The 26479-nt window shown below is 44.5% G+C and overlaps 1 protein-coding gene and 1 long non-coding RNA gene across 6 annotated transcripts in view; both read left to right on the top strand.

Annotated features, from left to right (window-relative positions):
- Window positions 1-22176, top strand: part of LOC118938222 — an 86744-nt gene extending 64568 nt beyond the window's left edge. Inside the window, exons 4-5 of one of the 2 annotated variants that reach the window (XR_005035474.1) lie at window positions 19802-19860; window positions 22128-22176. This is a non-coding gene — a long non-coding RNA (uncharacterized LOC118938222). Of the gene's footprint in view, window positions 1-19801; window positions 21344-22127 lie in introns of those variants that run through there. The other variant, XR_005035473.1, reaches the window with a different exon arrangement.
- A 3108-nt stretch (window positions 22177-25284) lies between these two features.
- LOC110485100 (trinucleotide repeat-containing gene 6C protein) overlaps window positions 25285-26479 on the top strand; it is a 66879-nt gene continuing 65684 nt past the window's right edge. For 2 of the 4 annotated variants that reach the window (XM_036940490.1, XM_036940491.1), the window contains exon 1: window positions 25285-26111. The gene's annotated coding sequence lies outside the window, so the exon portion shown is untranslated. The remainder of the gene's footprint in view (window positions 26112-26479) is intronic. The other 2 variants (XM_036940492.1, XM_036940493.1) reach the window with 2 other exon arrangements.

Below are 26479 nucleotides of genomic sequence, written 5' to 3' on the forward strand. Positions count from 1 at the left end.
ATATGATTATATTAAATGAATGCACAATTATGTGATTTATATTTATTTGTAGATTACCATTTTAATGGTTTGGCATAAGTAGTGTGAAAATATATTTAGAAATGTTCATGGATAACATTAGCATAATGTTTTCTGTTAGAGAGTGGAGAGGAGGAAGACTGGATAGGAAGAAGAGTGAAAGAGAGGAGGAAAGATATGATTACAGAGCCTGCCAATTTATTATTCCAAACAATGTTTTTGAGATAAAATACAAAAATGAGGCAAGCAATGGGAATCTGTTAAAATACTTTGGTTATCTAATGGTGTACTATTTATTAATACAGATTGTAGAAGAAGAAGGAAAAATGAAGGGAGTGAAAAGAGTGAAGCGAGGAGAGTGTGGAAGAGTGAGGTGGAAAGGAAGAAAGATCAGGAAGACGATTGGAGGAGAAAGAAAAAGTTGAGTAAGAAGAGTGACACAAGGAGAGTGAAGAAGAGCAGACAGAGGAGGTACAATGGCTCTTTCCAAGACACGGAAATGCCATTTTAATGACAACATGATGAGAATTTCCATTTATACGCTCAGGTCAAGACGATAGAATGGACCCCTTGTAATTCCTCTCTTTCAATTGGCAGCGGGGGAAGAATGGCGGTGGTAGAACATCAACAGACCAAAAAGCATAAAGCCTCTGATTGGCCGTGTTGGTTTGCCCTCTGCCACCACATTCCTCAAGAAGAATATAGGTTTAGCTGTGCAGGAGGGTGTCTTTGCATACCACACTATGTGACACAATCATAGTTGCAGATCTTTGGACTGCACAGCACAACTGACACAAAAGCTTTATGAGCCGAAGTTGACATGTGCTAGGACAAAATGTGACGCCACAGTGAGTAACATGTTAGCACCATGAGTAACTACTTTGGTAACACAGGACCCAGGTTGAATTTGTGTCCCTGTCCATTGATGCGTCCAATCATGGACATGTAAAGCTGCTGCCAATAGTAGTTGGATATTGTAAGATATATGGTGGCAACACATCTGTGGAAACATGCTTGATTTTGTTGAATTGAAAGGAGAAACAGCAGAGGAGATTGCAACTGAGGTCCTGGTGGTCATCCAAAAATGTAACCAGCAAAACAAAGTTGTGGCATTCTCTGCCGACAACACACATACCAACTTTGGAGGACTGAATAGGCTGGGGAGGGTCAATGTCCATACCAAAGTTAAAAATGCCCTGCAGCGGGAGGTGATTGGCTTAGGTTGTCCTGCCCACATCATTCATAACACGGCCAGAACAGCTTTGGATATGATTCCACTTGATGTTGAGGACCTGCTCACAAAGATATTTTCACCGTCAGAGTAGAAAGACTGAAGAGCTTTTGTGAGTTTGTTGGCCAGGTGTACCATAACATTTTAGGACACAGCAATGTTTGCAGGCTGTCATGCTCCCTGCTCTAGAAAGGTATGTGCCATTTTTCTTTCTGAAGACAAATGCCCTGTTGTCCTGCGAACAATGTTCGAAGATCCACTGACTGAACTTTGGCTGGACTTTGTCCATGGAAACTTGACCGTATTCAGTGACACGATCAAGATGCTTGAAGGCCAGGACCGCTGTGCTGTGGAGTCAGCTGCAATTCTGAGAAACATTGAGGCAAAATTGACTGCAAAGACGTGATGACAACTTCACTCCAGTTTTGGTCAGAGGACTTCTGAGAGAGCTGGAGGACAATGGTGTCATGTCTAAAGAGAGCTTTCTCAAAACATCCCAATCATTCTTCACTACGGCTGTGAACTACTTGCAGGCATTGGGGAAAGCACACAGATAATCTAAAAGATTTACATTGTCTCCTTTTAAAAAGGCAACCTCAGCGTGAAGAGATCCACATCGGTGACACCGCTTAGTCAGAGATGGAGCATGGTGGTTACCCACTTCAAAGAGAACGACATCCCACACACTAACCTGGCTAGATTAGCGTCTGTTGTCATGTGCTTACCTGGAGGTAATGCACCAGTCGAGAGAGTGTTCTCCCAAGTGAATGATCTATGGACAGCAGCAAGAAATAGGTTCACAGTTCCAACCACCAAGGCCACGCTTATTGTGAAGACAAACTTCAACCTCCCCTGCCAGGAGTTCATGGAGAAGCTGGCCAAACACACAGCAATCCTGAATAAGATACATTCTTCTGATAAATATACAGATTAGGTTTGTATAAGTGGTGACTACATAATATAATCTCATCATCGTCTTTAAAAAAAAAAAAGTATAATATGTTTATTATTTTACAATAAAAAAATCAAATAAAAAAAGACAGCAATACTAACAATGACATTGATTGTACTGTTGAATGGGATGGCCAATTTAGAGGACAAAACAAAACTTAACTCACACATACACAAAATAAAACAAAATCCTATTAGGTGGTACATGTATAAGAAGACAGCATATAGTCATTACAAGCAGTGAAGATAAGCCAAAAATAAATATTGAGTGGAGTACAGCACAGAGTAGCAGCAGATCATCAACCCAGTTATGAAGCGGGACTAGACCATTTATCCAGTATCGGCTGCCATATTTTGTAAAACATTGGACTTCTATTGGAGCTATTGTATCAAATCTTTTCCATATGTATTACATTGCCTAAATCCCGTAACCACATTTCAAAAATGCAATATGAGCCTTTTGACTAATATAGTACAAAGAGAGACAGCTTTCCCTTCGTGGTTATTCCCATCAACTGTACCAAACAGAGCGGTCAATGGGTCTGGGGCTAGAACTCTATCAAAGGCTTTAGATAAGTAATCAAAAATGAGAGCCCAGTAAACATGTAACTTAGGACATGTCCAGAATAAGTGGGTCAACGTCCCCTCATCCTGCTTACACCTCTCACACAGTGGCGAGGTGTCCGGGAATATTTTATGCAGTTTTACTTTTGAGTAATGTAACCTGTGTATCACCTTAAACTGTACAAGGTTGTGTCTGGCATTCACTGAACTGTGGTTTATATTCCTGAGAGCTTCTACCCAGTCCTCATCTGAGATTTCTGAGCCAAGTTCTTGTTCCCAAGCCCTTTTAATGGTGTCTGTGGATACCTCTATGTGGGCCTGTAGCACATCATACAGTCTAGAGACCGACCCTTTTGAATGGGGTTTGACAAGGATCAAGCTATCTAATGTAGGACTATTTGGCTTCATGCCATACTGTGGGATATATGTCCTTACGAAATTCCATATTTGGAGGTATCTGAAAAAATGTGTTTTTGGCATGTTGAGCTTTCCCTGTAATTGTTGAAATGAAGCTAACTGACCATGTATGATTAGATTACCAATTGTTGTGAGCCCCTTCTCCCTCCACTGTGAAAACACCACATCATCCAATGCGGGGTGGAAAGCATGATTCAGGCAAATCGGGCTGTCAATGTATACAGTGGGTATGTTAAGAAAATACCTAATCTGTTTCCAGATCCTAAGCATGTGACAAATGACTGGGTTAGAGTCATAAGTGGATTTTTTTCACATATGATGGGCTATTAACAAGTGCAGGGAGTGAGGAACGTTGACAGGAGGCCTGCTCAATCAAAAGCCATGAAGGCATATCCTTCTGTCTCATCGCAGGTAAACTTTCCCTCCAGAAAGACACAATGTTAAGATTTGCAGCCCAATAATACAGTTTAAAGTGAGGAAGGCCAAAGCCCCCCACTATCTTGTACTTGCATAAATGCTTCTTTGAAATTCTGGCTGCCTTGTTGTCCCATAAAAATGGAGTTACTATTGAATCCAGTTTCTTAAAATAGCTTTGTGGTATGAAATTGGGTAGACATTGGAAGAGGTAAAGAAACCTGGGTAGGACAGCCATTTTAATAGCGTTTATATGACCAACCAAGGAGAAAGGCAGAGTTTTCCAAAAATCAATATTTTGTTTAAGCTGATATATTTTCATGTCCCAATTCGCTTTCAAAAGCTGATCAAGATCTCTTGTCACTACAATGCCAAGACTTGTGAACTTGTCCATCACTGTTCTAAATGGGGTAGATTGCAGAAATTGCATCTCCACAGGCCGTGATATTGGCATCAACTCACTTTTTTGCCAGTTTATCTTGTAGCCAGAGAAGGAGCCAAATGTGTTCATCAAGTTAAGTAAGGGTAGAGTAGAAGTTTTAGGTTTGGACAAAAACAAAAGAACATCGTCTGCATATAGGGAAATTTTGTGCTGTGTGTCCTTTATTTTAACAGAAGCTATATCGGCACATGCCCGAATGCGAGTAGCAAGGGGTTCCATGGCTATAGCGAAGAGAGCAGGCGAAATAGGGCACCCCTGTCGGCACCCCTTGAACAAGCGGAATGACTGCGACATTTCTTGATTGGTTACCACGGACGCCATTGGGTGTGCATAAATAATTCTTATCCAATTAATAAATTCCTTTCCGAACCCGACGTGCTCCAGAACCGACATCATATATTTCCACTCAATCCGGTCAAACGCCTTCTCTGCATCAAGAGCTATTACCACTGCCTCAACCTTATGATCGTGATACATTACGTTGAAAAGACGTCTCAAATTGTAGTATATATGTCGGCCCGGGATAAAAACCTGTCTGGTCAGGGTGTATGATGTCGGAAATATGTTTTCAATCGGTTTGCCAATATCTTTGTCAACACCTTGTTTTCTATGGGGAGTAACGACACGGGGCGATAAGACGACATCTCCATGGAATCTCTATCTTTTTTCAAGATCAGTGCTATTGTAGCCTCATACAGTGTTTGCGGGAGTTTGGCATTTTCTTTGGATTGTTTAAACATTCGCAACATAAGTGGAGCTAGACTGGCGCAGTACTTCTTATAGAATTCTATTACATATCCATCGGGCCCAGGGGCATTGCCGTTTGTAAATTGTGCTATCTCTGTGTTAATTTCCTCCAAAGTTATCCCTGCATCGAGTGCAGCAGCTGCCCCCCTGTCTAGTTTAGGAAGTTCACATTCAGCGAGAAAGTGTTCCATAGTTTGTGGATCAGTGGCATCGCATTTTGATTGGTATAGCTCTGAGTAAAACTGCGCAAAGCATTTATTAATATCCTGCGGATCTGTTACTATTTTACCCTTCTTGTCTTTTATTTTGTGAATAGCTCTAGATGCCAGTACGTGCCTTAGCTGTCTTGCTAATAATTTATGTGGTTTGTCACCCAGTTCAAAATAACTTTGTTGCGTTCTAGCAAGTAAAGAGCCCACCCGTTTCGAAAGGATGGTATTGTATTCAAATTTTAACTTTGATCTTCTCAAGGACTGTATACAAGGAATTCGTCCTAAAAACGTTCTCCTGTTCCCCTAACTCTCTTTCAATTTCTCTTAGCCTAGTATTGGCGCGTTTCTTCCTCTCTGATGTATAAGAAATAATGTAACCTCTAATCACAGCCTTTAGAGATTCCCAAAAGGTGGAGTCGTCAACATCCCCCGTGTCGTTAGTTCCGAGGAAAAGGCAATCTGCTCCTTCAAATACTGACAAAAAGCTTAATCTTTCAGCAGGTATGTGTCTAAGCGCCACGGTCGCTTGTCGACATATTGTCGAGTTTCAGCACCATGGACAGAGGAGAGTGGTCCGTAATTAGAATAGGGTGATAGGTAACCGACTCAGCTGCTGAAATTAGTTTGGAGTCCAACAAAAAATAGTCAATTCTGGAATATGATTTATGAACTGATGAAAAGAAAGAGTAATCCCTGTCTGTTGGGTGCGTCAGTCTCCAAATATCGACAATGTTAAGGTTTGTCATCAATGTATTTAGACAGACACTGGCATTTGATGGTTGAAGTGACCTTGATAGCTGTTCTAAAAGAGGATCTAACGTACAGTTAAAGTCCCCTCCAACAATAACACTTGTATCCGAGATATTTGGTATGTCCTTAAATACCCTTTGAAAAAATAATGGATCATTGAAGTTGGGTCCATATAAATTGACCAAGGTTACTGGTTTCGAATTCAGTGTACCAGCCACAATAATATACCGACCATTAGGATCTGAAATCGAGGATGAGTAAACAAACGGAATGTTTTTCCTTATCAGGATCGCTACCCCTCTCGCTTTTGCATCAAAGTTAGACTGGTATATCTGACCGATCCAGCCGACTCGTAGCTTGGCCTGAGCGGAGCGTTTAACTTGAGTTTCTTGAAGAAGCACTATGTCAGCACCCAGTGATTTAAGATGAGAGAAAACCTTAGCTCGTTTCACCACATGCCCGAGGCCATTACAGTTCCAGCTGACTATCTTCATTCCACCTGGTCTACTCTGTGCTCTGTCACTATGTGGCATTTCTTATTTTAGAGCAAATTGTTGCTGTCATACAAAACTCAGAAGAAAAACGTCCCGCCGTGCGGGAGCTTGTCATGCCACCTGTACTATTAATAAACGTGAACATAAAACACAGACCCCATCCCCCCCTCCCGTCCCTTTACTGAGTGACTTCCCCAAACAAAGCACTCCTTGGCTAACACACAAACCTTAGGGTGTCTAGACATACAGCTTGAACTAACTCGTCGTCTATAGATGCTCCGCATATACGCTAATATTAAATAACACTTAACACTTAACTCTCACGTTAGGGGGTGAGTGGCGCTAAAACATGATGTGCCAAACAATGCTATATTAGCCACAACATCTCACCAATCATAAGTCCCAAATTCTGATCTTCTAATCGAAAAGCCATAGTCCGGAAATCCAAACACATTCTTGGCCTGTATTTGGTCATTTAGCCGGCTGACACAGCCGTTCTGTATCCTCAGCCGTTCTGTATCCTCAGCCAGGGAGCTTGCTTGTCAAGAACAGATCGGCCTCTTTTGGGTTGTCAAACGTACGTGTTGATCCTTCGACTGTCACCTTAAACCGGGCTTGGAAGAGGAATCCATATCGGATGTTGGCCGCCCTGCATTTGTTGCGTACCTCATCAAACTCTTTCCGTTGGTTCCTCACCTCCAAGGTAAGATCTGGGTAGAAAGACACCCTGGCTCTGTTGTAGTTAAGGGGGAACTTTTGACTAGCCAGCTTGAGGATGAGGTCCCTGGTCTGGGGATAGTGCAGCCGTACAATGAATGGCCTTGGTGGCCCGCCCTTGGCCGGCTTCGTTGCCTGAGATCTGTGTGCGCGGTCGATCAGGATGGCCGTTTTGAAGTGTTCACTCCCCAGCAGGGCCGGTATCAGCTCCGAGACAAATTCAGTGGATTTTCCCTTTCTCAGTGTCCTCCTGGATGCCACATATTCGGATGTTCTGGCGTCTTGAATGCGACTCGAGCATTTCCAGTCGGGCTTTCAGGGTTTTGTTGTGCACTGTTTCTCTATGTCCTGTAGCCTGGCCTCGTGATCGACTGTCGTTTGCTCAACCTCATGCACCCTTCTCTGAGTTGCCTTCACAGTTTCGGCCAAAGTCCCAATACTCTTTGAGATATCAGCCAACCTTGTGTCCACCTTCTTGCTTAGTGAGTTTATGGCAGCCAGTATGTCACTTTGCGTAGGCTCTGTGGGGGACTCTTGGAAGCTAGCCTCTTCAGCTAACTCCTCGTGGGTTGGCGACGTTGAAATTGGTTCGTTGTTTATCTCAATCAAATGATCTTGTTTAGCGCTCCCTTTTTTGGTGCCTTTTCCCTTTGTCATATTTGTTTGAAGTTATAGGTCGTGAGAGGTTAAGATAAATACTAATTTGTTTCAAAATGGAGCGGCGCTCTAGCAAAGCACGTCTACTCCATAGCACGCTCTCTAGCCCCCCCCCCCCCCCCCCATCATCATCGTCTTATTTCGTTATTATGTTGTTAAATATTTCACACATACTATTGTCTGTTTTTTTTCCAATTTTGCTCATGTTCTTTTCTGCTCTTATTCTACCCAGACTAGCAGGACCACTGAATGGCTGTTCAGATCAGTTCTACCCAGACTAGCAGGACCACTGAATGGCTGTTCAGATCAGTTCTACCCAGACTAGCAGGACCACTGAATGGCTGTTCAGATCAGTTCTACCCAGACTAGCAGGACCACTGAATGGCTGTTCAGATCAGTTCTACCCAGACTAGCAGGACCACTGAATTGCTGTTCAGATCGGACAGTTCTGTCTTGTCTGTAGTGTTTCTGTAATACAGTTGTTTTGTCTGTCACCGTGTGCCTGTTAGACAAAATACACAAAACCGGAATTGTCCCCCTGTTTTTTTATCATAGATAATACCATTGGATATTTTAATGATATATTGACCGTCGAACTGGAAATGTCCCCGGTTTTAATTTCCGAAATCTGGTCACCTTAATATAAGCTAATTCAAGGAATTAATGAGCTCTCTATGAGCCCAGAGGGCACGGGGGGAGAGTGTGTGTGCAGTGTGGAATGTTAGCATATAATCCATCTATATGCACTCAATAGCCTATAAATGACCTTAGATGTAGTGCAGTTGGTTGGAATGTCCTGGCTAAATCTGTCTTTGTTAGCTTGAAGGTAGCTTTAAGATGCATATACATTTAGATACAGCTCAGATGCCTATATTGTTTCTCTTACACTGGTTGTCTTTTGTCCTTGTCTTGGTTCAAGGTTGTCCATAATTGTAATCTCCATATCCCCTCACTTTCTCACTCCCTCCTTCTCGCTCTCTCCATCCCCAGTGTTTGGAACAGAGAAAATCAATAGCATCACAGAGCTCATCTGTGGCTGTAATTACATTAATACCAAGGAATGGCAGCTCAGCCAGCCAGTCAGTCATTCCACAGCCAGCTAGCCAGCCTCAACCATGCTGTGCTTCCTTCCAGTTACAGGCTTCGTACCAATGTCCATACTAGAATAACACTAAGAACACCGCTCAGAAGGATTTACTGATAGATCTGAGTAATTAATCATGCCGACTACGCCAATGTATGCCCTATACAGTGTCTCATTCTAAGTGGTATGGTATTTTTTTGTGGATTTTGTCAGATAGACAGACTCTCAGGTCTCCCAAATCCTCCTGACTAAAGGAATTAGCTCCAGATGAAGATTAATGTACCCAGCAGTGGTAGAAAAAGTACCCAATTGTCATACTTGAGTAAAAGTAAAGATACCCTTAAAATAAAATGACTCAAGTAAAAGTGAAAGTCACCCAGTAAAATCCTGCTTGAGTAAAAGTTTAAGTATTTGGTTTTATATATATACTTAATTATAAAAAATAAATGTAATTGCTCAAATATACTTAAGTATCAAAAGTAAAAGTATAAATAATTTAAAATTCTTTATATTAAGCAAACCAGATGGCACAATTTTCTTGTTTTTTAAATTTATGGAAAGCCAGGGGCACTCTCCAACACTCAGACATAATTCACAAACTAAGCATGTGTTTAGGACGTTCTCTTGATAAGTGTGTGAATTAGACCATTAGAGTACGCTTGGGTGTCAGGGAGAATCTATGGATTAAAAAGTACATTATTTTCTTTAGAAATGTAGTGAAGAAAAGTTGTCAAAAATATAAATCGTAAAGTACAAATACCCCAAAAAACTACTTAAGTATTTTTACTTCAGTACTTTACACCACTGGTGCCCAGTGTGGGGCGGACCAGAGACACTCCCTGTGTCATAAACAGTAGTGGTAGTGTTGTGGTGACATCACGCTCAGCACGCCACGCCAGGAAGAGAAATGACCATAAGTGGGAGGAGTCCATCACATTTCACACTGACACAGTCAAGGTTTCTCTTTCATTTGTTCTATCCCTTTCTCTCTTTCCCCCTCATTTTCTTATCGATCAAAGAGATTCCTGTAAGTCCCTCTGAGTTCGATATACTTTCATGATAGTAATACACTTTTTACTACAGTGATTATCGATTATAAGTTATCTTGGAATATCATCCAATATCATTTTTCTCAGCATAGTGTACCGTCAGAGTAATCCCAGCTAACGTTACCTTTCTAAATTCTGTAAAAATACAGTTGCTATCATAAATGAAGTTTTATCAGGTCAAAATAGTGTAACGGGAGGGCTTATACTGTAACCCTTGCCTTGCACCTTGGTATCACACTGACAACTCTGGGTCTAGCCTTATCACAAGACTAGACCCACTTCCCCCCACCCCAGATATCCCTCCATCTCAGGGACTCAACTGTCCAAACCTATCCTAACCGGGACAATTTGATGTCTGTCACCTCCTTCCGGTTCCCCTCTGTTCAATTTGCCGGTGTGAGAGGCGGACACGGCAAGATGTGGAGGTGAGGGGGATTGAAAAAGGAGATAGTCAGCGGGACCGGAACACACCGACATCTCCGTGCCGCTCGGCTAAATTGAAACTGGGAGATTGCCATCAGCGCAGAGCAGGGCCGCATACATACAACCAGCTGATGCAGATTCCCATCCCCGGTTGGGGGATATGTGCGGAGTGAGTTTCTCCAATATGCACACACACACTCTTGTCATATCCTGTTCAAAAAGCTTCCCATTGACTACCACTGCAAGAGACATGTACCATCTTGCGAATAGACTGCTGGTATAGTAAAGTGAAGGTGAGAATGAATGTTTATTTGCGCAAAGGGATTTGTTCTGCAGGATGAAGGATTGCATGTTTTTCTGACCACAGGGAGTCAAGGAATCGAGCTCCCGATAATTAGTTCAGCGAGGTTCTTTTGTGTCGATCTCCAGCGTTTGTTTCTACCCCTCTTACCTCACACTCCCATCAGACCTACCATTTCTCTAATCAACTTCTCATTCAGTTCAATTAAAAGTGCCACCTGTCAGTCTCTCTACCCCCAGGTGATATTTAGGTTGGTTGAACTAACATTGGAGATTTAACTACCAACGGATTTGGCTTCAATCAGGCTATTCATATAGTGGCACCAAATGGCACCCTTTTCCTTATATGGTGCACTTCTTTTGACCAGAGCCACTATGGGCCCTGCTCAAAATTAGTGCACTACAAAGGGAATAGGGTACCATTTGTGATGCCATTATACTCTCTCTATACCCTAACAATCCCCCAGCCTCGTTCACTCACAACATTGGATACACACACCACCCATAACTCATTCCCTCTCCCTCTCCTCCCCCCACCCTCGTATCCCTCTTTAATTAGCCGTGGATTAAATTAAAGGCTATATGTTCTCGTTAATTGATTTATCTTGAGAGTCTATAATTACAGGTTCTCAATGGAGAGATCTCCACGTTGTCGCTGCGAGCAGAGTGTCTCGTGTGTGTGTGTGTGTGTGTGTGTGCGCACTTTGTGTTCGTGTACGTGTGTGCTCTGATCACCAGCAAAAGAATAGTAGGCATTGTTTGAGGCACTCGGAGGTTAGCGGTCCACACAACACTTGAAGTGGAGAGAATAAAAGGAGGCCGCAAATAGATGTCGCTGCCACGTGTGTCGTAATGAAACACAATTATGGCTTTATTAAAGGATGTAATTGCTTTGTTGGAGCGTCTCAATTATGTCCTTTGTTGTGTGCCATTCACCCACTCTAATATTCAATGCTCTGTTTTAACCTCTGTTGACCCCTCCCATCTATCAGGTATTGTAGTAGGATCCGTAGGTGGAAATGTAGTCATTGTTTTGTTTGGAGAGCGGGGTAGACGTCACGGGTTCAGGGACAGGGTGGTTTGTTGTTGTACAGTGAGAACTCTATAGGGAAGTGTCACTGGCGTAGACCACCATGGATGAGGGGGGGGTTTAAATGGGTTAAAGAAAGGGGGTGATGAAGGGGTGCAGCTCTGAAGCAAAATGTTTTACGCCACTGGTTTCTCACTGTGGAGAAATTGCAGGATTTCCTCTACTAGCCAACTGTGGAAGTGAAGTTTCCCCGCTGCTTGTCTCCCCTCACCTCTGTCTCTTCCTCTCTCCATGCCTACTCCCTCGTCTCTTCTCTGTTTTCTGACAGAACAATGGTGGTTTTCTGTTGCAGGTCCATCCTCAGAACTCTTAGCAATAGAGACATGTAGTGAGCATATCCAGTGCTACTGCCCATATCTAATCCCCCTTCCAGCTTTCATCCCTTGCCCAGATCAGTGCCCAGAAACTGGGCATGGCAAGGGATCTCAGCAGCCAGCTACCCCCTCATGGTCTGGTCCCTAATCTGTTATTGCTAGCCAAGTTGGCAAGAAGGCACAAACAGATCTGGGACCAGGCTATAACCCCCTCACCTTGGCAGGCTGTCAAGGAGAAACACCCAGCTCTCTTCTTCGATTTTACACTTTGTCAATTTCCCTCCATCTGTCTCTACCTCTTTCCTCTGTCGACGGACGGACAGATTACAATTTGTGATCATTTCCCCCACCCTTCTCTCCTCTCTCTCCGTTGACGGACAGATTACACTGTGCAAATTTCCTCATCCTACTCTCTGCTTCCATCCTTCCCTCGACGGACAGACAGATTAGGACGTCTTTAACAGCATGTCGTTATCCGTCTGCTAAGTGACCGGTGATTAATTGTCAGTTATTAATGTAACCGGGAGATTGTTCTCCAGATACGCACAGCATCAATGTCTGATTCAACTTTAATAGGCCTCCACTTCCTGCGCATGGATAATGTGTCATTTGCAAAAGAACCCCTCCTAGACCATTCATGTAGACTATTCACGTTTTTCTGGAAAATCCCAGATGAGTGTGGAATTGGGGCAACGTGCCAGGGAATAAGGAAAGATTGACCAGAGAAGGCAGGATTTTCTCAACGCTCTGATAGACGCCTTAAGGAAAAGAGGGAATCTCACAGTTCACGTATGTGTGAAATCATTTTCTTGGCGTAATCTCCAGGGATATTCCAGGGAATCATGGAATTTTCAGGTATCGTGAGTTCTGAGGTGGTCATGGCAATCCATGTTGGCGATTACATTCATCTGTAGATCACAAACTGGCTGTCTCTTTCCCTTAAATCATGGGGAAAAGGCAAGGCGCCATATAGATATAATGGTGAGAAAATATGGATAAAAATAGTCCCCGGATTCAACTGGTCCCCCTGGTTCAATAAAAGTATCTTGGTAGCACTGCTTAATCCCATTGATGGCCTTGGGAGGGACGCTCTCGGTTTCTAAGTTGTCAAACCCCTTCCCCCCCCCCCTCCCCAAACTCCCTCCCTGTACAGTATCCCCTCTCCACAGGAGGCTGCTGAGGGGAGGATGGCTCATCATAATGGCTGGAACGGAGTGGTTGGAAATGGCATGTTTGATGTATTTGATACCATTCCACACCTCCATGCATCCACCACCCAGCCGACCCACCCCAGACATCCATGCTGCCTCATGCTACTCTACTCCCCCACCCCAGACATCCATGCTGCCTCATGCTACTCTACTCCCACATCTCTCCTCATAAGCTTTCTATCCAACCCAACCCACCCCACCCAGACAACCACACAGCTCAGTCTACCCCACCCCTCTCCTCATCACGCTTACCTCCATTCTCCCACCCAGACATTCACACCGCTCCATCCCCACCATCCTTCTCCCTCGGGGGGCTTCTCTCTAGACTACCAGGGCTCTCTGCTAGCCAGCAGTCTGTCGTTCTGAGAAGCAGTGGAGACTATCTCTGTTACTGCGTGGAGGAGCTGCTCTACAAACAAAGGTAGCCATGCGGCCCTGCAGTGGAGGCTGTAAACAGTGTGCCACTAAAAAGGGAAACCCTCACCGGCTCCTGTCTTTGAAAATCCAACTGCTGCCAACAATTAGCAGCGGACAAACCTATCAGGGGTGTTGCTTGCCATGTTACTGGGAAGAAGAGAATGTATTGTAGTCCTGTAGTGCTACAAGATACACACCTTCGCAACTGTTTATGACTGCTTAGATAGCCGTAGCCACAACAGGCATTTAGTAATGCATTATTTACATTTGCACAAGTGGGAATATGTCAATGTACATCTGCATCTCACATGAATTGCTTATTCTATTGTTGTGCACTTACGGCAAATTAGCAGACGCTTCAATCAGGAGAAGAGGGAGGGTCGTTAAGAGGCGTTGTGTTGCGCAAATGGTAAACGAATGTTAGCTTTACGCATGCAAATAAAGGTGTTTTTATGCCCTCCTCTTGCCCTTGTACTGGGTATGTATTAGTGACCACAGCGAGGCATTTGTCTCCTCGTAGCGAGGCATCGATGCAGAGCTGCTAAAGGGGACGTGGTTTGTCATGCTGCTGCTGGCTGATGCTAAATGTTTCTTTTTTTATTCCTCCTCGGCAGCTCAGATGTGGCGGGCGGCGGTTTATTATACAGCTGGGTTATTATCTGGAGATGGATGCCCATGCCACCGCGCTGTCACTCTCTGACTGGGGGAGGAGGGGAGGGAGGGAGGGAGGGAGGGAGAGAGAGGGTGTAGTCAGTGGAGGAAGGGTGATAGGATAGAGGGGTTTTGAAGAGCTAGGCAGGAAACATGCAGCTGGAAGAGGCAGGAGCAGAGGCGTGAAATTGGCACTGCCCCCTCCATTTGCCCCCTCTCTCTCCGCTTGCCAAGGAGCTGCTGACTGACTGGAGGTCTGACTGACTGGAAGGACCGTAGATGGCTGGCTGGCTTACTGGCTGGCTTACTGGCTGGCTGGGCTGGGCTGCAGCGGTGAGGTTGTTGCTGTGCTGCTGATGGGATGCATCCCCCTCTCACCCCCTTCCCCTACCACTACAGCCTGGCAATAGCTCACCCTAATTGCATTTCGTAGGTGGTGCTCAAACACAGAGCGCATGGCAGAGCAGTGTGTGTGATGTGCAAAGAGCCTCTGCTACGTTTAATAAAGCAGGATTTGTGGGAGCCGTAATGGAAAGAAGGGCAGAGGTCCAGCAGGGACACATTACTGACCTCTTAGGGTTGCATCCCAAAGGCACCCTATTCCCTATATAGTGCACTACTTTGGACCCTCCAAATGCACTGGTATTTACGACACACACACGTAACCCTTTATCTAACCTGTTTGCCAAAGACCTTGAAGTGTACCCTCCTCTAGGGCGAGAGTGGTGCCTTGTGTCTTGAGTATATATGGCACATACTGTATATCAGGACCTTGTAAAAGCAGCGTAATGTCATTTATTTCTCTCTTTCTTTCTCTCTTTTTCCCTTTCTTTCTCTCTCTCTTTCTTTTTCTCTGCGTGTATGGGGACCTTGCAACCTCAGTGACCTCTTTCTATCGTTTTATCACACATACTTTGACTTCTGGACAGCCTTCTTAATCAGTGTCAGTGTAAATCAGGAGCGGTGGTGTAATAAGTTAATCTGGGCTGTGAGGTGAGATATTCTCCATGCCTTGACGCCTCCCGTGTGTTTTTCCTCATCATTAACGCATCTAATCCATCCCTCCTCCTACCATGAGTACATCATGCACACACTAGACCTCAGCTCTCCCAGGGTGCATTGCTGCTCCCACGTTGACTTATGTATCCAAAGATATTTTCTCTCTCAAAAACCCAGTGAACCGGAATGAATCTACTGTTAAGCGTTTAAGCATACTATGCATGTATTATATGACGTGAATTATGTGACATCACAGGGTTAAAAAATATTCAGCATTGATTAAGAATTTAGTTACGTAGCATTTATCACGTGTAAGTTACACATTTATTACACAATACATATTAAGTGCGTGTTTAATCACACCACACACACACAGCTCCTTTTATTATCATAGGGATCGATATCTTCAGCAGTGTTTCGCTCAGACCATGCCCCAGCCAATTGACTGCATTGATGCCTGAGCGCGAAAGAGAAGAACAAACCTTTTTCTTTTGTTATCTCCTCTCTTCCTCAGTTGTTTTCTTTGGTCCAAGGTGTGGTGGATTCAGACCCCTGTGAAGCCCGTACTTCTGCAAACCTAAAATTTGTCTTTGACTCTCTCTCTCTCTCTCTCTCTCTCTCTCTCTCTCTCTCTCTCTCTCTCTCTCTCTCTCTCTCTCTCTCTCTCTCTCTCTCTCTCTCTCTCTCTCTCTCTCTCTCTCTCTCTCTCTCTCTCTTCCCTCTCATCTATCTTCCCTCTCATCTATCTTCCCTTCCCCTTTCTGTCACTCTTGCTCTCCCGCCCTTATATCCCTCTCACCTTTTCCCCATCTCCCTCTCTCTCTCTCGCCATCCCTCCCTCCCTCCCTCTTTCTCGCCTGGCATAAGGTGATGGAGGCGGGGTGTGGGTCTCGGGGGAGCACGCCTCAGGGATTATACAGAGTGATGCCATGAAAGATTCATGACGATCCGGAGTGTGTGTGTGTGTGCGCCGACTGGAAAAAGAGAGCAGGGAGCAGGGAGAGAAGAAAGGCGAGAGGGGGAGGGGGAGAGAGAAGTGAGAGACAAATTGATGGTGCACAGCAGGACTGGCTTCCAGGCTGAGATTACAGGCTTCTCCTTTGACCACAGTTGGAGGTGGCCATCTTGGTTGGACAGGCCTGCGGTTCACTGCACTGGCCACTGACCCCCTCACAAACACAAAAAACACACGTACACATCAAACGCATGCAAGGGTCGCACACGCACACTACTGACTCACATAGCCTATATGCCCTCTTTCTGTCAGCTATTGTTACTGAAGCATTGTCTCTAATGGGCTTTCAAATAGACCGTAGGCCATAGAACTCCATGCTTCTCTGATGGACCAGTATTGAATTCAGAGCAGACGGAGAGAGCAGAGGGCGTCTGCTGTACTAACATGTGCTGTGATAATGATGGCGTTAATCAGGCTGGCACACTCTCTGTGCCCGTGCGCCAGTCTGGTCTATGGCTGCGTCCCAAATTGCACCCTATTCCCTTTATAGTGCACTACCTTTGAAGGACTATATAGGGAATAGGTTGCCATTTGGGACGCATCCTATGAGGTCTGTGCCAAGCCGGGGCAGACTGAGACTGGGGGGGGGGGGGGTGTGACTGGGGCATTGGTTGCTAAGAGCTGCCATGGCCAAAGGAAGCATGGTGACAGAGCCAAGCCAACACAACTCTATTCATAAAATTGTGACATCACTCTGGTAGTCATCTGGGAATGGGTATGGGAAAGGAGGAGGAGGACTCGTGTTGTGTCTTTGACGCAAACATAGAATGTTGATGTGTCGGTGTCCATTTAGGATGTGCTTGTATTCTTGTGTGGTTGTAAGCAGGCTGTATGTGTGTTTGTATTTGTGTGTGTCAGTATGTGTCTTCGGGAGTCTATTTGTCACTGGTGTAGAGAGCAGGAGGCAGTCGCAGGTTTAGAACTACTGAATTTATTTAAGCACCATAGACCAAATCGGAACAAAACCCAAACGTTGTTGTGCTCAAAATATATCTTCATAAACAAAAAGGCACAGGGTGAACCCAAAATGCAAAATATAAAGTGCTCAGGAAATAGTAGAAGAGATTCCTCTCAGGAAAACAAGTAACATTTACGATGACCGACAAAGACAAATGGCAGAGGGAGTATATATATACAGTGATAGAGTGGGGAATGGAACCAGGTGTGTGTAATGATGACGAGACCAGTCCGGGCTTCATGAGTGAAGGGCGTTTGCCAGCAGTAGGCCGGCGACGCCAAACTCCTGAGCTGGATAGGAGGGGGAGACCAAGCGAAGGCTGGTGTGACGGGTGTGCGCGGTGTTCCATACCACCTCGGAGGCAGAACCAATCGTCCACCGCAGAAGCCTCTATCTGACTCCGGTGCCTGGGCTGACTGATAGCGTAGAACACACTGAAAGGGTGTGAAGTTAGTGGAGGAGGGACAGAGGGAGTTTTGTGCACAATTCTTCCCAAGGCAGAAACGCAACCCACTCCCCCGGGCTGGTCCTGACAGTAACTACGAAGGTACCTACCCAGTTCCTGATTTACCCTTTCCACCTGCCCATTAGATTGGGGACGGTACCCGGAGGTGAGGCTAACCGTGATCCCCAGTCGTTCCATGAAGGCCTTCCAGACACGGGAGGTGAACTGAGGATCCTCCGGGATCCCGTAGTGCCGGAAGACGTGAGAGAAGAGAGCCTCAGCGATCTGCAGGGCTGTAGGATAGGGACGTGGGTGGCCTGGCCCAGACTTTCCACGGAGGTGGCACATATTGACACAGAGAGACACCACCCATGACACTCCTGCGACCATCCCAACAACCTTCTCTCTGTCCACGACATACTGGGGTTATGCAACTCTGGGTCTTTCTTTCCTGTGGCGGTCCTCATGAGAGCCAGTCTCATCATAGCGCTGGATTCAAAGTTTTGACATTTTCCGCATTGATTGACCTTCATATCTTAAAGTAATGATGGACTGTCGTTTCTCTTTGCTTATTTGAGCTGTTCTTGCCATAATATGGACTTGGTCTTGTACCAAATAGGGCTATCTTCTGTATACCACCCCTACCTTGTCACATCACAACTGATTGGCTCAAATGAATTAAGAAGGAAAGAAATTCCACAAAGGTACACCTGTTAATTGAGAGTGTGCGAAGCAGTCATCAAGGCAAAGGGTGGCTACTTTGAAGAATCTCAAATATAAAATATATCATTAGGCTTCTCTCTCTAGCCTCTTGAAACACAATTGTATTACGGACAGTTTTGATTACATTTCAGATTAGAGCCACAGCCGCCGCGGAGAGAGCACAGCTTTCACCGGGGAGTGAATTATGCCGCCGTTACCCTCCTCCAGTTCGTGTGTGTGTGGGGGAGGGGGGGGGTCCCACTATTCCTGTGACCGCAAAGGAAAGCAGCATTAATCAAAATGACATGGTGGTGGGCAGAGGCAAAGAGAGAAAGAGGGGAAAGGGATGATATTGCTCACCACAAACCCCTCTCCCTTTCCATCTTCTCTGCATCCCTCACTTCTCTCTCTGTGCCCTGAGGCCCTGGGGTTCCTGGTGCTGCAAACAGTGAATTAACCCATCTCAGACCTCTGTTAATGGACTCCTAAATATCAGCCCTAGCCTTTGGATATGCCACCTACATTTATATGGGAGCGGGAATGACTTGGCTGCCTTTTGGCGGATAAAAGCCGTGTTGTTATTGATTTGCTTGTCCCTCGCATTGTTGTTTTGTTTGTGTGTGGGTGCATGTTTATGGAGATGTGGTTTGTCTTTGTGTGTGTGTGCGTAATATGATTTCCATCCATAGCCATAACATTGTAACTCTGCCAGCTAATGTGAAACCACAGCACGTCCCACCAGCATTGTGTACAGTATGTGCCCTCAAGTCAAAGGTCAAGCCACTAAGCCCACAAAAACATTCATCTCTCCTCCCTCCACCGCCATCGCTCCTATTCCAAAACACCCACACTCTCCCTCCCCCCCAGTAATCTCCACACCAGCCAGGCAGCCAGTGAAAATTAAAGTCAACAGCTATGTGTGTGTGTGTGTGTGTGTGTGTGTGTGTGTGTGTGTGTACAATACACACGGCAGTTCTGTGGCTCTGTGTCAGTCAATACAGGCTGATCGATGACGATGGGGCCCTGCTGGGGGAAGGTGTGTGTGCGTGCAGGAGCCCTGGCTGGGTTAATATGTGGACAGTCCTCTGCAATGATGATGCTATTGATCTGGTGGTAGATCATATGAAGGTCAGGATATGTTGTCTGTTTGTGGAGGCCCAGGTAGTAATACACAGTAATACACATTGGCTTTCATTGGACAAGTGCCACCTTTTCTAATGGTAAGCTTGGAGCGTTTTGGGGAGTCCAATGAGGACGTAGAGCGTGCGTGCAGACACGCACACTTATTTTTCCCCTCTGTTGTAAATCTGTTAGTGGTTGAATCAGTTGTCTATTCCTATAATCATAGATTTCTAAACCAGAAGTCATGTTTGCATACAAAACAAATTAATCCAACCCCATTTGAAATACATCTAATAGGCTACATTTGGCTAATTTCATTGGTAGTTAGAGGGACATGGTATTCTATAAGAGTAGATATTGTTGAGTTGAACCTTAGTTGATTGACAGCTCTCCTGTCCCATCCCCAGGTCATTCTCATCGTTCCAGTGGTTTGCCTCTGCAGGTTGATGAAACAGATACAACGCTTGTGAGTACTTCATTATTCATTTGAATCCATAAATGCAATTAATTAAGCTTAAGTGTGCAATAAATCTGATTAGCCAGTCAGTTCCCAGAACACCATAAAATCCACACAGGTCTTATTCCCTTTGATTCATTTGTGGAGAGGGCGGGGGCAAATACGCATGCATACGTTAATGTATGCACACAAACACACACACAGTGCTTGACTATGACTGACATATGTCCCAGTACTCATTTTGGGTGCCGGTACAGTTTATATTTAGGTACAGGTGCTCCACAATAATATTCTATAACAGGAACAAGAGCTCTAGCAGTACTCTGCACCAGTGAGCTCCTGCCCAAGTCAAGCACTGTACACACACACACTCTCACACACACAAACAGAATGGTATACACACACTCACATGTACACACACTCACATGTACGCACACAATATGCAAAGAGCTATTCATTGGGGATGAAAGATAAGCTGGGATTAATGTATGCTAATATTAAGGGGCACCACGAACAACAAAATATACAAGGTCATCAGTAAACCTGAAGTGTAATTAATAGATGGAATTAGCAACGAAAACAATAGGGCACTTCAACTGCTTATTGATAAAAAATGACACGTTGGAAAGGAGAATAGAAATGGGCTTATTAAATGTGTTGACAGCAGTTGTCCCAAAAATAAAGCTTGAAAAGAGTTTTTAATGGTGCTGTGCGTTGGATGCACCTTCCTTTCCTCTCTTTCGCCACTCTTTCCATTACTCCAGTCTATGCTGTTTGTATGATCCCTCATTATTTCTGAACACACTCCCTCTCTCTTCCTCCCTCCTTTCCTCCTCCACTCCTCCTTCCTTCTCCTCCCTCTCCCTGGCCAGTGCTCTCTGGGGAAATTACCACAGCTCAGAAACGCTGTCCTACTGCACCGCACTGCTCCACTCTCCCCTCGGCCCATACAACACACCACCAGCACTACAATACACACACACACCCCTCCCTCAGTCGATACAGTCCCCTAGGCCTGCTGCTGTAACCGGCTATTCTGTAGAAGCTCTGCTTGTTGTTGTCCCCTGTATAGAAATTGAATCAGTCACCCTGTAGCCAAGGTCCACTATGCACTGCACAGGTGAACAGGCTCTGCCTCTCTCTCTTGCTCTCTCTCGCTCTCTCTCGCTCTCTATTCCAGATTCTATTCCTCTCACTCTCTTTCACATATTTTATTGGCCTTGCCCTCTGTTCTCTGGGTAATGCACTGTAATCTTTATAAGGCCTATAATAAAAAAGGCTCTGTCCACCTGATGGGTATGGCAATATGCTTTCTAAAGTCCCTCTTCTCACATTACAATCGTATGGCCCTCAGAGAAGATGACAGTATAGGTTATATGACAGCCCTACCACTACAGTAAATGACTAGTTTCACGGTTTCTACAAAGCATTACATGGGCTTGCTCCTACCTATCTCTCTGATTTGGTCCTGCCGCACATACCTACACGTACGCTACGGTCACAAGACGCAGGCCTCCTAATTGTCCCTAGAATATCTAAGCAAACAGCTGGAGGCAGGGCTTTCTCCTATAGAGCTCCATTTTTATGGAACGGTCTGCCTACCCATGTCAGAGACGCAAACTCGGTCTCAACCTTTAAGTCTTTACTGAAGACTCATCTCTTCAGTGGGTCATATGATTGAGTGTAGTCTGGCCCAGGAGTGGGAAGGTGAACGGAAAGGCTCTGGAGCAACGAACCGCCCTTGCTGTCTCTGCCTGGCCGGTTCCCCTCTTTCCACTGGGATTCTCTGCCTCTAACCCTATTACAGGAGCTGAGTCACTGGCTTACTAGGGCTCTTTCATACCGTCCCTAGGAGAGGTGCGTCACTTGAGTGGGTTGAGTCACTGATGTGATCTTCCTGTCTGGGTTGGCGCCCCCCCTTGGGTTGTGCCGTGAGGGGAGATCTTTGTGGGCTATACTCAGCCTTGTCTCAGGATGGTAAGTTGGTGGTTGAAGATATCCCTCTAGTGGTGTGGGGGCTGTGCTTTGGCAAAGTGGGTGGGGTTATATCCTTCCTGTTTGGCCCTGTCCGGGGGTGTCCTCGGATGGGGCCACAGTGTCTCCTGACCCCTCCTGTCTCAGCCTCCATTATTTATGCTGCAGTAGTTTATGTGTTGGGGGGCTAGGGTCAGTTTGTTATATCTGGAGTACTTCTCCTGTCCTATCCGGTGTCCTGTGTGAATTTAAGTATGCCCTCTCTAATTCTCTCTTTCTCTCTTTCTTTCTCTCTCTCGGAGGACCTGAGCCCTAGGACCATGCCTCAAGACTACCTGACATGATGACTCCTTGCTGTCCCCAGTCCACCTGGCCGTGCTGCTGCTCCAGTTTCAACTGTGATTATTATTATTTGACCATGCTGGTCATTTATGAGCATTTGAACAGCTTGGCCATGTTCTGTTATAATCTCCACCCGGCACAGCCAGAAGAGGACTGGCCACCCCACATAGCCTGGTTCCTCTCTAGGTTTCTTCCTAGGTTTTGGCCTTTCTAGGGAGTTTTTCCTAGCCACCGTGCTTCTACACCTGCATTGCTTGCTGTTTGGGGTTTTAGGCTAGGTTTCTGTACAGCACTTTGAGATATCAGCTGATGTACAAAGGGCTATATAAATACATTTGATTTGATTTGGATTGCTAAATGAATCTTATACCTGTAGCAGCATGGAATGATGTTATGATTTGTATTATTGGTGCGTGGAACTTTGATAGTCACCTCTCTATTCAGTAGGGTGAAAACCACAGAGTTGGGAACACTCAGGCTCTAGTTTGGTTGTTGTCTCTTGGTACTCCCATGTCAGCTTGAATGTTTAGCTCTCCAATGACCATAGGAGATGGCAAGACAGCACAAACTGATCTGGGACCAGGCTAGTATTCTTCCTCATCATAACACATGGAATATCTCTCTGTTCCTTAAAGAAACGCCAAACCTATTGAGATTTGCTTTGTACAATTGGTTCCTGATTGTGTCTGTCTCAGTTTTGACTGTCTAGAAATGTTTCAGAAGGGAGTGATACTTCCCCTCATGGCAAGCATGTTTAAAGTATAACATTTTTAAAATGTTCAACTGTAGCCAAAGCACATGCATCAAATATACATGTAGCCACAATAGTGTGTGTGCGCAGATATACAGTAACTTGTGTGTGGGAGTGTCTCTCTGCTAGCAAGATCTCATGGCAGGCAAGAAATGAAAACCTTCTGTGGAACGCACTCGTGATTGAACTGGAATTAAAACAAAAGACATGATCACAGGGTGCTTAAATGAAGAAAAGAAAGAATGGGAAAGAAAGACTGAGGAGAGGAGTATCCCAGGAGAGCAGAAGAGAGGAGAAAGTGAGTGAATGCCAGCGCCGCAGTCCATCCGCCTCACCTCATGTCTGGATTTCCTCTTAACAGAATATCAACCAGACCTTTCTCATTGCCGCCCCTCCATCAGACGGCTAGCTTAAATGTGAAAGCAATTAGGGAAATTGGCCCAAGTCAAAGAATCATCCGAGACACCTAAAAAAAAAAAGAATTGCAGCACTGATTAAGGATTGTCCCGAATGGCACCCTATTCCCTATGTAGTGCACTACTTTTGACTGGCTCTGGTCAAAAGTAGCGCACTATGTAGGGAAAAGGGTGCCATTTAGGATCTGAACTCAGAATAGATGTCAGTTGTTTACCCTTTTGTTCTTCTCTGCATTCACGTCCAGCTACTTGCCACTCAATATTAAAGTGGGAGGTGTGATGGTGTCCTACGTGGGGGCATAGATCTCCATCTCTCTTTTTAAAGTGCACTAATGACTTTGTGGTGAGAGTTCTGCAAATGTGGATGTTAGTTCTGCATTATCCTGCCTGGATGGCAGGCTTGCTCTGATGCTGGCAGGTGCTTGCAAAATGCACTCTACAAAAGTGCAGTATTGTAATGTGGATAACCTCACACCTACCTACAGTATATACAGTGACCTCAAAGTATTGGGACAGTGGCACATACCCCTCCAACATGCTAACCTCCCCTGTTATTGTAATGGTGAGAGGTTAGCATGTCTTGGGGGTAGGATATTTGTGCGTCTAATTTTCTCACTCATCATTATTCACAATTAATTCAGGATTCATGGTAGCATCCACATTAAAGTAGAAGTGTTTAGAAACATAGTATATTCTTATTTACAATAAAATTGAGTCTAAAATGACAATACATTATTTACAATTTATTTCTACTGGGCACAAGATAATCAGAAACTTAACCAAAACAAACAGCAAATGCATTCAACAAATGTGTAGTCACAAGTTTGATGTAGTCATTGCCCTCTATGAATATTGGACTAAATACTTAATTTTTTACTACTTTAATACACATATAAGTGCATTTGTCCAAATACTTTTGGTCCCCAAAAATGGGGGGGACTATGTACAAAAAGGGTTGTAATTTCTAAACTGTTCACCCAATATGGATGAACATACACTCAAATGAAAGTTAGCAGTCTGCACTTTAACCTCATAGTTTTACTTTTGGAGCTCACTGTGTGTGTGGTAGTATTACAAGTTTGTTATCACATGAAAACTCCAAGGAATGCTTCTCTGCTCACCTCCCTTAACCCCCAAGATTAAACAGCTGTTTTTCCCATTCAGCTAGAGTTGGCTTTCGCAATAGCTTTGGGCAGCTTGCCTTGAATAGGAATAAACTTTGTCTGGGTTCTGGCTTTCTCATTGACAGTCTCTGCTGTGATCTATGGGGCTGTGCAGTCTAGTCTAGGCTGTTCTCACTGGTCAATTCTCCCCTTTGTGGACCACAACTTTGACCTATTCCCACTGTGCATACTGCACGATGCATGGTCATTTCCATAAGAAAAGAGGCATCGAGAATGAGTTGGGGCCACAATCCTTTCTTGAATCTGAGAAGCAGAACAAGGGGAATAGTCGTCCTTCATCAATCAATTGTCAAATAGTCTGGAATTGAAATATGCTCCTTCTTGGTGGACTTCATGTGACTTCAAGATTTTGACGAAGGTAATGTGATAGAATCAAGGGCCCTTGTAAAATTATTTATTCTTCTAGCATAAACTTCTAATTTGCAAACTAATCACATACTATTTTGATACATTATTGAAAGTATTTAGCCTTTTGTTCACAGAACTAAATTTGTTATTTTGCATTGCCGTAAATATAAACATAGGCTGTGTAAATCACCAATAACAGAAATAACCTATATGGTAGTCATTGCCACATATTTACCACACATATGCAACTGAATAGTGTCCAAGGTAGGCTGCAAATAAAACATGCACTATTTTATCATCCTCTGTCTGTCCCTGTCCATCATTTATTCTAGTGAGCAAATCAGACTGCCATTGTCAAGGGTACGACGGGGCGGGATCATGCTGTGTTGTTAGTGGGAGATCACGTGGATTGGCTGCTTGGGCATGGGGGCCACTTCCTACATTATTTCTGCTCAGAGGAGAAGAGCGAGCGGTCTTAGTTTGAACAAAATGGCTGCAAGAACGCTGTCAACGAGAGCTCACTGAACGCATTATGACTGTCCACTCCTACACTTGGATTTTTCGCGAATGTATTTTCTTGGATTCGTTTTTCAATTTGCATTCGTAGTAGCAAGGTCGTCGGTCAGATGTTGTTGCTAACCTGCTAGCTCCTCAGCTAGCGGCCTAAACACAACTTATTTCATTTTGCACTTTAACCCAAGTTGGCTAGCTAGCTAGCAATTTTCGTCGACAATTTACTGAAATCTGCCTGTTTTCTTTCATTTGCAAATGACTCCTTACAACAGTCGATGACTAATGCCAACTAGCTAACATTAACTCCGCTACTTTTTGAGTCGAATTGTTTCTGTTGCTTTTTCGTTTAGCTGCTTTTTCGATCTTTTTTTCTATAACGTGATACTTTTGACGTTTAGCATTGTTTTGTGTTGCGAAAATTGTCCTTTTAGTACAGCGTTGCGCTAAAATACAAAGTTCTTGCTGTGTGTTTGTCAAGTATCGATCTCGGTATTTTTTGTTATGAAGCTGCTCTAACTGTTATCCAGTCAGTCAGTAAGCCCCATGCAGCAGGAGAGCTGACGTTGGCTAATGCTAGCTAGCTGGATAACTGCGAAGACTGAATTCCTGATTTGTCATTTACGGGTATTTTTTTTCGGGTAAACGCACAGCAGAATGCTTTTCTGCATCATCTTCTGCCATGCACCGACTTTGTATTGAAAGCTGCCAAAGCTCAACGTGTGATTACGCAAGGTAATTAATACTTTATTGATATCCAAAACCACAGCTTGTTTGACAAGCGGCCACATTGTGTTCTATTATTATGTGACTCGAGGACTAACACTACCGTTAGTGTTCTACTCTTCCAGGTTTCATAGTTACGTTGCTTTTATTTACTAACTTATATTAGCTGATGACTTGTAGCAAGCAATACGTTATGGGAAAGGGTAATGTCATCTATATTATTTTGCTTTACAGTCAACGAGCCAATGTCAATGATAGTAGCTAGGCTGATAAGACTTGATGCCAACAAGCTGAAGCTTTAAATATAACTACAAGGGTAGCGTGCATTGCTGATCGGCTTAGTTGCACGGTTATAAAGAATTTGATGAGAACTCGTT

This window comes from Oncorhynchus mykiss, chromosome 13 (assembly GCF_013265735.2).
Source record: "Oncorhynchus mykiss isolate Arlee chromosome 13, USDA_OmykA_1.1, whole genome shotgun sequence".
NCBI lineage: Eukaryota > Metazoa > Chordata > Actinopteri > Salmoniformes > Salmonidae > Oncorhynchus > Oncorhynchus mykiss.